This window comes from Capsicum annuum, chromosome 11 (assembly GCF_002878395.1).
Source record: "Capsicum annuum cultivar UCD-10X-F1 chromosome 11, UCD10Xv1.1, whole genome shotgun sequence".
Taxonomy (NCBI): Eukaryota; Viridiplantae; Streptophyta; class Magnoliopsida; order Solanales; family Solanaceae; genus Capsicum; species Capsicum annuum.
The window spans coordinates 139,196,789-139,208,651 of NC_061121.1; positions in this window are offsets into that span (position 1 = coordinate 139,196,789).

Below are 11,863 nucleotides of genomic sequence, written 5' to 3' on the forward strand. Positions count from 1 at the left end.
ATGACCCGGTTGACCCAAAATAAAGTTAAGTTCCATTGGTTAGATTCTTGTGAGAAAAGTTATCAAAAGTTGAAGACTCGACTCACCTCAGCCCCTGTGTTGTCTTTAGCTGATTGTACGGATGGTTTTGTGATGAATTGTGATGCCTCTAGAGTTTGTTTGGGTTGTGTGTTGAAGCAGAGAGGTAAGGTTATAGCCTATGCCTCTAGACAGTAGAAGCCACATGAAAAGAATTACCCAACCCATGATCTTGAATTAGTTATTGTGATTTGTGCTTTGAAAATCTAGAGACAGTATCTGTATGGCGTAAATGTTGATGTGTTTACGTACCACAAAAGCTTGAAGTATTTGTTTTCTCAGAGGGAGTTGGTTCTTTATCAGAGAAGATGGTTAGAGTTGCTAAAAGATTATGATATGAGCATGTTGTATCATCTGGGCAAGGCCAGTGTACTGGTAGATGCCCTTAGTAAATTATCTATGGGTAGTGTTGCTCATATGGAGAAAGATAAGAAGGAGTTAGCTAGGGAAGTGCATCATTTGGCTAGACTGGGTGTTTGGAGGCTCGATTCAGTTGAGGGGAATGTTTGGGTTAAGAGTGGTTCTGAGTCCTCTTTAGTTTCATAAGTGAAGAGAAGCAATACATGGATGCTAGTTTGGTCAAATTAAAGGAGTTAATTAAGGACCAAAAGGTAGAGGTTTTCTCCCAAGAGGGTGATGGTGTGTTCAGATGTCAAAATAGATTGTGTGTTCCATTTGTTGGTGATTTGAGGCAAAGAATTATAGAGAGGCACATGGTGCGTGGTATTCTATTTATCCCGATGCCACCAAGATATACCGCAACTAGCGAGAAGTCTATTGGTGGAGTGTCATGAAGAAGGATATAGCAAGTTTGTGGCAAAGTGAGTAAATTACCAATAAATTAAGGTAGAGCACCAAAGACCTGGTGGTAAGCTGCTAGAGTTTGGTATCCCAACTTGGAAGTGGGAAGAGGTGAATATGGATTTCATGACTGGTCTACCCCTTTTGCATCGTCATCATGATTCGATTTGGGTTGATGTCGAAAGGTTGACTAAGTCAACGCATTTCTTGCCAGTGCATACATTTTATACAGCTGAGGATTGTGATAGGTTGTATGTCTGGGAGTTATTCAGATTGCATGGAGTTCTCATGTCTATCCTCTCGGATAGTGGTACTCAGTTTACTTCTCAGTTTTAGGGAGCTTTTCAGAAGGGTCTTGGTACCCAAGTGCATCTTAGTTACACCTTTCACCCGCAGACAGTTGGTCAGGCTGAGAGGACCATCCATAGTCTAGAAGATATGTTGAAGGCATGTGCTCTTGATTTCAAGGGTAGTTGGGATGAGCATTTGCCACTGATTGAATTTGCGTATAATAATAGTTTTCACTCTAGCATTCAGATGGCACCATTTGAGGCTTTATATGGTAAAAGACGTAGATCACCCATAGGTTGGTTTGAAGTAGGTAAGGCTACTGTGATTGGGCCTGATGTAGTTTTTGAGGCTATGGAGAAACTAAAGTTTATTAGAGAAAGGTTGAAGACAGTCGAGAGTCATCAAAAGTCATATGCCGATGTGATGAGAAGAGATCTTGAGTTTGATATGGGTGACTTGGTTTATCTGAAGATTTCACCCATGAAAGGGGTGAAAAGGTTTGGCAAAAAGGGGAAGCTTAGTCCCCATTTTGTTGGCCCTTATAGAGTTCTGAGTCGTGTTAGAAGAGTAGCATATAAAGTTGAGTTGCCCACAGATCTATCAGCTGTTCATCCTATCTTTCACGTCTCCAAGCTTATTAAGAGCATTGGTGATTCCATTGTTGTAGATCCTTCGGAGAGCTAAGATACTCAAGCTAGTCTTTCTTATGAAGATATTTCAGTTGAGATTCTAGACTAGAAGATCCATAGACTAAGGAACAAAGAAGTTCCCTTGGTTAAAGTTTTATGGCAGAATCATTCAGTTGAGGGTGCTACTTGGGAAGCAAAAGCAGATATGCGAGCCAAGTACCCGCACCTTTTCTCCGCGAGTTCAGATCAAGCCAAAGGTATTATTCATCCTTAATTCAGTTCCTTTCTAATCAAATTCAGCTATGTAATTATTCCTGTGAAAGTTCTTGCACTCCCCAGAGTATCCAAAGGTTTAGAAAGACTTAAAGCCAGTTTATCCATTGGTTTCAGCTATGCATCCTTAGTTCCTCGGTATCTTAATCAAACTAGAGACATTCAAGGATGAATGTTTCTAAGGGGGAGATATTGTAAGACCCCGTAAAGTTCCCTCATAGTCTAAGCCTTTAAAGCATGTCAAGTGAAGCCTTTTTCCATCTCTAAAACATTTAGGAATGACCTCCAAAGTGATTGGTGTTTAAACCATATGGAATTTTCCTAAATTTGACATTTTGTTGTGTGGGTAATTGAATTATCTTTTCGACATTACCAATTTCCTCATAATCCGGTATCGGAGTGAGAAGTTATGGTCGTTTTACTAAGAGCTATCAGAACTACCTAGGTGCGAAAGGCAGGTTGACGGACCATCGAATTTGCGATTCAACATCTATCGAGCCATCGCAACCAAGGTAGTAAATCCATCCACTAGCCAACTACAACCAGGCCAACGAACCATCAACCAAGCCATCGCTACTAAGGCAGTGAGCCGCTCTTCTGGACCAAGTGCGACGGCCAAGATGACGGACCGTCAAGCTAGCGATGGGCCGTCGCTAAGACCGTCGAAATGAGGCAGTCTAGCCTTTTTCTAACCAATGTGTGATGGATTATCAAACAGGCCATCAAACTAGTGATGGACTGTCACTCCGACCATTGCAGATCCCGTTCTGCATTTTAAAGCCATTTTTAAAAGGTTTTTTTGGCCTTTTTCCACCCATTTTAACACCTAGATATAACAAAACGAAGCATAGAAATTGAGAATCATCCAAAGCATCAAGAACTAGGGTTTTTTATCAAGATTTACCCTCAAGAGCAAATCCAAATCTTTCTCCAAGAACCTAAAGACTCCACCATATTTTCTACAAATTGACTTAAGATTCAAGGTTCCCAAGTCATAAGCTTCAAGAACCCTCACTCAAGAGTACGAAAAAGAGTCTCAAGCAAGCTTGTTCATCTATAAGTCATAATACAAGGTATGTGGGGTTTGAACAAGGACACTCCTTTCGTCCTTGTGCCCAAAAGTTGTTTTAATTACAAAGATATATGGTTTTACATGTTTTCTTAAGAAACTAAAGTATGGGTTATACCCTATGTTGTATTTCTTGATATTATGATGGTTTCAATGTTTTAGAAATTGAAGTGCATGAGTATGTTTAGATTATAATGCATATTGCTAAAAATTTCCAGATTTCTATATGATTTATGAATCTTTATGATATCGAGTATGAATTTTGATACGTCTTAACGTGAGATTGATATATGGGTCATTAAGCCCCATTTGAGATTGTAATTTTAAGAACTTTTTTGCTATAAGAACCCATGATTTGAGTATTTTGAGATTATTGAGAAAGTTTTGACCTTGACAATCATAGTAGCTTTGAAATCTAATTTTCTAAATGAGATTACAGATTTTATAGTTTGGTTCTTTATGAACCACGAGATTATTTTAAAGTGGATTTCCATGAGATGAGCATAGCTAACAAAAGGGAGCAGTATTTAGCACCAAGTTGGGTAAGTTACTGTGGTTTCATACCCCAGAACTACGTGCCACCGTAGGATTGAGATTTATAGGCCTGAGGCCAAGATAGTGATCACTGAGTTAAGGTTATACTCCTTGGCAAGAGTATAAGGCCTCTCCCAAAAGTGTGGTTTCTTCCTTAGGGGGACAATACATTGGACTCCATGTAGCTCGCATAGTGAATGTTGGTTAAGAAAGCCTCCCTAATAGCAAGATTTTTTTCAGCGTAGTTTTTTAAAGTAAACTTTTCCCAAGAAGAAAGTAGTTTTCCCTATTAGTAAGAGTAAGTAATCAGTTTCTAAAGTATGTTCCTTGAGATGAGATTTGTACTATGAGTTCCATTATTCATAGTTTATGAGATATGCATTTTGAGATTATTCAAGCTATGTGAGTCAGGTATATTAGCATGCATGATTTCTGTAAAGATTGATGATGTTACTATTTTAAGTGACGCATACACCCTCATATAATAGTACATCCTCAAAGTACTGATCCACATATACGTCTATGTGCTACATTGTCTCATAATCTTGGTTCAGGTACTCAGTCTCAGCAGCGTTAGTCATCTCCGAGTACCTTGATCTACGCCTCCATAGTTGGTGAGTCCTCATGTTTTGAGGACCTATTTTCCCTGATTTCAGTCTTCATAGTAATTGGGTTATTTCTTTTCAGTTGAGTATGAGTCAGTTGGGTATCTGTCCCAATGGCTCTCTACTTCTTGAGTAGTAGAGGCTTTGTCAAACTAGACTATCAGTGGTGTTTTAGACTTTTCAGCATGTTGCTATTCAGACAGTATTCTTTTGTTGTTTCAGTTGAGATATGTTATGACAGTGCCATTATTTTGCTATATACATCTTAAAAGTAAGTGTTAGAAGTAGTAACGGGCTCAAAAGGGTTAGCTTAGAGCTACTTGTAGACTTAAGCACCGTGTGATGTCTCGAAATTAGATTTTGGGCCGTTACAACTATTATTCAGATATGTAACATCCCCTTAAACGATATGTGTGCAATAAATATTTTGAAAGGGATAATTAACACTTTTTACCTCAGGCGGAAAAGCATGATTCATTAAGTTAGAGGTACACGCTTGAATCAACACACCTTGAGGAACTAATGGAATCCTTTCAATTCCTTGCGCCATTTTTATTATAGCTTTTGATTACTCATTTAGAAAGGACCACACTATTAGAAAGCTAAGCATTTAAACTTGTATCGCCACAGTAATGGGACATAGCAAACAAATTATAGCAATGAAGGAAGTTGTATAACTCTTATATGGATAACACAATTGCAAGATTGTGTATGAAACAATGAGAAACATTTTCTAAATGCCTCATAGCGACCTGATTATATGTGTGGTGCACAACACACCCATAAGCAAGACTCTACTAGACATGGCTTTGTAGACACCCTATTACACCGAAACCTGTGCTCTGATACCATCTTTATCATGATCCAAACCAGGGTCTGGCCGTGACGGGCACCCCGAGTCCACCAAGGACTGAAGACTGGACCCTAATCCTATTCTAATGCAACCATGAACACCTAGCAGCGGATCAATACAAATACAAAGCAATATATAAAAGATGAACTCAGAATACTATATAAAATAAATTTCCAAACCAACCATAATACCGATGTCTAAAGTATCCACAAAGCCTCTAAATCGGGACATGCCCCAAATAAGAGCCAAAACTAGACAAAAGAAAAGTATTTAACATACAGAAACCAAATCAGTAAATTGGATCATCCAAAGTATGAAATCTCACCACTTCAGTCTGACTCAAGTGTTATCCACAATCACCTAGTCACTGTGCAAGAGAAGTAGAAGTGTGGTAAGTTCCCACTTCACGTGGGGATACAGTATTTGAAGATTGTTAGTGATTGGAGCACTAGCATGTAACTCAAGGATAGGGGAACAGATAATTCCATGCATGATAATTCAAAACCATTCAAAAGCCAATGCACATAACTATATGTAAATATATATATACATACATACATACATATATATATATATCATGTCGGGATAGGTAACCAAGCTTAACATTAATGTTTGAAACCTTTACCTAGACTATGTTGCTCAACCATCACAGACAGGTACCCACGGACTATATGGGTTTAGCTCTACATGCTGAAAGAGCCTCAATATGTGTTAGCCGCACGAATCGGAGGTATCGAGGAAGACCAAGGAATGCCCCGACCCTACTACAATCTAAGATACAAATATAAATCAATAGTGTAAGCCATGCACACTGGTCATTAAGACCAAACCTCATGTAGGCAAACACTAATTTCAAGTACAAGTCATCCAAGTCCCACACCTTCATGGCTTAGCAACATAACCCCCATTAAGTCCAAATTAAAACAAGTTTCACATAACCCATATATTAGTCACTAAACCAACCGTTAAGGCAATCGCATGTGTATCATAATACCCTTACACTTACAAGATAATATCTATGCCATAACAATCATGTTTAAATTAGGAAAATACCTCGACCACCTTTTAGTTTGTTAAATCTAGTATGGGGGAATGCCTCGACCCCCTTCTTTTTCATTGAGTAAACACATAGCCAACAAGGCCTTTAAAATCCATGTTCATAGTTTAACCTCTATAAGCAGTGAAAATACATAGGTGGGTAAGTCAAAACAAGTGACATAATCATATTCATAAACAAATTCACAAACAGGTTGGGGGTATATAATTTCCAAAGCCATAAATCAAGTCAAAATCATCAAATTGGGGACCAACCATCACCCCTCAGTTTAATACTATTCCTATGCATCTCACAAAGTTCAAATCAGAAGTATGACAAGAATGTTGCATAAATAACAATAAAAAATCAAGTATGTAACCAACCAAGTCAATTGCCCTCAACAATGTCAAAACACACATCAAAACCACGTATTTATAATCAATGAATGCTATTACAAAAATATAAATTCAAGGGATAGAGATACGAACCTTAATTACCAAGAAACTTAAAGAAGACAACACCCTTAGGATCCTAGATGACCACCTCCTTAAACCCGTCTAGAAATGAAAAGGGAGATTTGAGATAGAGGATTTTTTAGATTGAAATAATCAATGTTATGTCGTAAAAATTGATGGAAATAAGTTAATATAGTGCTTAGGGTTCATTTATAAGTGAAAGGACTTTAATCCTCCCAAGTCAAAAAATCCAGAAATTTCCGAATTTAATGTGTCAGTGCCTCACAGAGGGTATTCTCTGCGCTATGCTCTACTTCGTGCTGCTATCGCGGACCCTTACTGCCTCTTCCTGAAAATGATCATACCTTTTCCCTCGGGTGTCGCAGTAAGAAGAAATTGGATTAGTTGAAAAGAGGACAAATTTATCTAAAATTTGGTGGGTCTTTACCCCCCCAAAATTCCACATATTCTAGAAGTTATACACATTCAAATTTGACTATTGTTAATAAAATTCAAAAACTTGGTCGATAATGAAAGTTCTTAACTCCACTTCACTCTAATTGTTTTCTACGAACATTCTTTCCCTCAGAGGAACTTTTCACAGTAGGATAATGATCACTACCCATATATTTATATAAAAATAATTGGATTAAAGTTTTTACATATAGAAACAACAGTTCGAATTCTACCCCAAAAATGTGAGGTGTTAACTCCCCCTTGGAACCATTCATCCTCTAATGATGGGTAGGAATCTTTTGAAGCTTTGGAAGTATGAAACAAAGTTTGTAACTTCACATTCAGAATTTTCCATCAACAAGACACGTATAGGAATCAAAAGGAAAAGGACTTTATGGCATCACCAAGTAAATTATGTAAGCACGAATCATAAGACAACGAGGCTAAGATTGTAAATGGGGTAAAAGACGCAATGCTCCTCACCCAAAGTGTGAGAATCAAAATAATAAAAATTTTACTTAGGTACACATCTATCACGGATCACAACCTCCGCGTTGTGGGGCTATCTCGAAGGCTTATTGCCTCTGTGACCCAAAACTACCTTGAACCCCGTTCAAAAATTTTGAAACTCTCACGGGTTTCCCTTTTTAAATCTCTAAACACAATTTAAGTTAAAAATAAATGGTTCAAGGATTGGAAGGTCAAAAAATGATAGTAATTTTGAGGATCTTACACTATTATCTCATAACTACTGCAATACTTCTCAGCTACAATTTTAGCTACTAGTACCACCCTTTACCATTTCAATCTTACTATTCCCCCAAAAAACACATTGAAACAAGATCCAGATTCTAACTATTCATTTCTTCCAAATTTAAGCCTAACCTGAAGTTAAAAGATACTAACTTAAGTTGCAGGGTTCTATACCTTACATCCATCCATGAATACTAGTCCATCATATCATTGTAGTCAAACAACATCATAACTTACTAAGTGTACTAGCCACTTAACAAAATGACTTGTGTATCTATAAATTCACATTATTCAAGCCTATCTTTTCTATACTCACCTTACTGATCTCCCACTAAAAACCCAAAAACCTTTATCACCTTCATAATGATTTTCACCACATATACCTCTCATATCTAGTCCATATAACAAAAGTTCCACCTCACTCTTCTCGTTTCATCTATAACCTTAGTTTGAGTAGTCACACAAAAATATTTTAGTAAAAAAATCATCCATTCTCTAGTCTCTAACATTACCATTCTTTCAAAACCACTACCATCTTGACATAAGAAGAGTAACTAAGGCAATAGAATACGAGTTTCAGAAATTGGAGTAATAGTATCCAGTGATAACATATATTTGTTGAACTACTCAAGGTGGTGTCTATGACGTATAATATGATCCAATAAACACGAAGGTCTCCACACATCAAATTACTTAGATCATAGTTAGAGGCTCAAAACACAAATAAAGATTATATAGAGAACTATAAACTTATGCATAGACGCCGTTTGAATATGGGGGATATTGGTAGAATGTTCCCTTTAATCAAAATAGGAGGAATTTGCAAGGGTAAGAATAGATTTATCAAGACTCGCCCCTGAAACTCACCATCATGAGATAATTAGATATTTTCACCATCTCTTCCTTATCTTAAAAGTCACTATCCTAACCTTGAATATATATCCCCTCACTATATCTACTCACACAACACTCTGTACAATGGGGGAAGGGGGTATCTCTATGCATAAGATCATAAACTTCCCTCAACAACTTTATTAAAAAGACACTAAATTCTCAGAGGACATCCCATTAGGGGACACTAATCATAACTTCCTCCAACCTCTAAATTCATCACCTTGCAACTACCATTTTCATAGGCATGAACATCCATGTTTCTAAACACCTAACACTCTATTTTAAACTCCTTAGAATACTAGCATTACAACTCTAACATTGAAACCTCATATCTTAACAAAATTTTAAAACTATACCAAGAGTTCACCTAGTAGATCTACTTCACATAACACCGTATAACAACTCCCCAAACTTCTTCATACTAAGGAACTGGTGAATCTAGACTAGGTATACATGAAACTCATAACTCAAAACCGAGCAGACTTTATTCTTATAACTTGAGACCTTATCTATCTAATGATTTAGCCCCTATTTATAATTCAACACTAGACCTCATGAACATATCACAATTACATAATCCAATATTTCATAAGTCATCAACCTAATCTCTTTAACACATTACATCAACCCTATAAATTCACTCCCATAAATCTTGCATCACAATTCTTGAGCTAACATTCTTGTATCCATAATGAAAATCTAAAGTTCAAACGTAATTGCTAGCAACAATCATATACCACCAAGGAAGTATCCCGCATAATATACTAGTCCACCAAATAGATAAATCCAACAAAATTTCTCTTTTTACTTAACTACGGCCTACAAGCACATTTTTCCTCACCACATTACTACTACACCTTAATATTCATTACACATCTTCTCACATACCAAACCAACTTACAACGACTAGATGAAAATCATACGAACCTTAGAGTAATAAAATCACCTAATATGAATAATCCATATTAATATTATTACCTAATCCATTATGGTCTATAGAGCATTTACCTCCTCATATTACATCCATTTACCCATGCGTACATCCCAAGAACCTTCTAAATTCTATAAACACCACCGTGTCCCCTATTTCTGTCATCTCCTGAAGCAAACGCCAAATTCATATATTATTAACCAACCAATCTGTTTATTCAGAAACTATGATTTATTTCACTACTACCATATCTATTTCTCATGAGTTAATTTCTTACTTAAACTAAATATGCAAATATTGTCACTAACCACTCTATTTTACCAACCACCATAAAAGAAAATTACTTAACCAACACCATAAGAGCATAACAACCCCCAAACCTCACTTAAAGGTCATGCAATTACAACTATCTCTTTTTTGCACTAAAAAGTTACCCTCACTCTGACTTTTAAATATATGTCTTTATATTACTAACGCCGGGATCACCTTACTACTTATAGGTCATAACACCCCAATTTATACTACCTCTTAGGATTATAATACAACCCCATTATTAAGATACGTATCCTCTCCTTAAATGAGATATCTACAATAAAATTTTTAAAAGGGACAATTTACACATCTTGCCTCAGCCTGAAAAGCAGATTTATTATGTTAGAGGTACACACTTGAATCAACACACCTTGATGCACTAATGAACTCCTTTCAATCTTTTCCACCATTCTTAATATATCTTTTGATGACTCATTCAGAAAGGACCACACTGTTAGGAAGCTAAGCCTTAAAAATTGTATCGCTTCAGTAATGTGGCATAGACTACAAATTATAGCAATGAAGAAAGTTGGATAACATTTATATGGACAACACAATTGCCTGATCTAGAGTATGAAAGAATGAGAAATATTTCTTAAATATCTCGTAGCCACCTGATTATAAGTGTGGTACACAACACACCTATAAGCAAGACTCTACTAGACACAGCTTTGTGGACACCCCACAACACTGAAACGTAGGCTCTGATACCATCTTTGTCATGACCCAAACCAGGGCCTAGTCATGATAGGCATCCCAAGTCTACCAAGGACCGGAGACTGCCCCCTGAGCCTATTCCAATACAACCATGAACACCTAGCAGCGCATAAATACAAATATAAAGCAAGACATAAGAGATGAACTCAAAATACTACATAAAATTAATTCCAAACCAACCATAATATCAATGCCTAGAGTATCCACAAAGCCTCTAACAAAAACCAAGTACCAATAAAATGTTGGGATATGCCCCTGATAATAGCCAAAACTAGACAAGAAAAAGGATTTGTCATAAGGAAACCAAATCATTAAATGGGGTCTTCCAAAGTATGAAAGCTCACCATTTCAGTATTACACATGAGTTTTCCCATAATCATCTAGTCACTATGCAAGAAGAGTAAAAGTATGGTCAATTCCCACTTTGCTTAGGGATATAGTATCTGAAAACGGTTAGTGGTTAGAGCACTAGCATGTAACTCAGAGATATGGGAAAAAATAATTTCATGCATGATAATCCAAAACCAATCAAAATCCAATGCACATAACCATATATAAATACATACATTAATATATAAATATATCATGCCAGGATAAAAACAAGGCTTAACATGAATGTTTAAAATCTCAACCTAGACTATGTAGCTCAATAGTCATAAATAGGCACCCACGGGCTATATGGGTTTAGGTCCCCCTACGGAAAGAGCCCTGGTATATGATAGTCACGTGAACCGATGATATCGAGGAAGACCAGGGAATGCCCCTAGCCTACTTCACTCTAAGATACAAATATATATCAATAGTTTGAACCATACACATTAGTCATCAAGACTAATTCTCATGTTGGAGAACACGAGTTTCCAGTACAAGTCATGTAAGACCCACACCTTCATGACTTAGCTACATAAGCCCCATTAAGCCAAAATAAAAATATTTTTTACATAACCCATTTATTAATCAATGAACAAACCATTAAGGCACACACATAGGCATCATCATACCATTACACTTGTAAGCTTCTATCTATGCCATAACAATCACGCTTAAATTAGGGGAATGACTCGACCCCTATTTAGTTCATTAAATCAAGTGTAGGGGAATGCCTCTACCCCTTTAGTGTTCATTGAATCAAAACAGAGCCAACGAGACCTTTAAAATCCATGTTTATTTTTTAAA